The sequence below is a fragment of the Nicotiana sylvestris genome, chromosome 3 (genome assembly GCF_000393655.2).
Source record: "Nicotiana sylvestris chromosome 3, ASM39365v2, whole genome shotgun sequence".
Taxonomy (NCBI): Eukaryota; Viridiplantae; Streptophyta; class Magnoliopsida; order Solanales; family Solanaceae; genus Nicotiana; species Nicotiana sylvestris.
The window spans coordinates 117,362,574-117,363,756 of NC_091059.1; positions in this window are offsets into that span (position 1 = coordinate 117,362,574).

Below are 1,183 nucleotides of genomic sequence, written 5' to 3' on the forward strand. Positions count from 1 at the left end.
ACTTTGAAATTGTTGGATGCTGGCCAAGTATTCATAGCGTACAAGTGAAGTTCCTCTTAAGACATGTTAAAGATTGATATCTTGTGCCATTAGGCATGTTTTATTGATAGGGTGCAATATAGTTCCATCACACGTTTAAATGAAAAATTAGATGCAATGAAATTTAGAGATAAACAGAAGTGTGAAATGTGCAACACGTGTTCTTGGGCACTGCTTAAAAGAAGCGCGAGACTGGTGGTATATGTTTATGCTAGTCTTGTGCGCTTGGCATTGTGGGCATGGGGTGCCCATATGTTTGAACGGTATATCTATCATGTCCGCTCTGGACGTCTCAATCAAAAGTTAAGTTATTCTCCTTGTCTCGAACTGCCGACTGATCTGGCAACCGGAATTAAAGACCTTCTACAAGAATGAATTGCTTCCACTTGTGTTGACTGGCTCGTTGACAACTGGGTTCGTACACCCTAGTTGTGGATGGGAACGTCGAAAATTGAAGAGGAGATCCTCGTTCATTATGTGAAAAAATGATATAAGAACTGGGCACATGTGATATGTGGAAAAAATTGCTAACTACTTTTTAACGACTAGCTGTGGAAGTTTGAAAGACTCGCAGAAATTATGAAGTAACTCGTCAGCTGCACTTTGCTACCTACGCCACTACTTAAATTACAAGTTAATGTGTAAGTAGAGATACAATGATTTGAAAATGATATTAAAAAGATGAGGTAAATTTGGAACTGAGATAACTTGCAAGGTGAAGAAGAAGAAGAGAGGTTGACTAACCAGGGAAAAGAGAGGAGTGACTAACAGAGAGGAAAAGACAGAGAACTACCCATGTGTTTTAACTGGCTGAGAGAGTAACAGATAATTGAGGCTTGTTGTTGCCATACCTGAGGTGGAATCAAGGTAAAGAGCACGGGACTACTAAGTTGCGTGAACTACTAAGTTTTCAGATGACGCAGAAAAAACGTACCGATAACGATATATTTATCAGACAAATGAAAGCATGCCATGTGCATTTCTTACTAAGCCACAACTGGATTGATATCGAATTCAGTCTAGTTTTAGCCACAACAAATGCTCAAGAAGCTGAGGAGAGAAGAATCCTTCTGTAGCTATGGCGCATTTAATGTGCTCAAGGAACTCTAATAATAGCACTTTAAAAAATAAAAAGCATAAAATG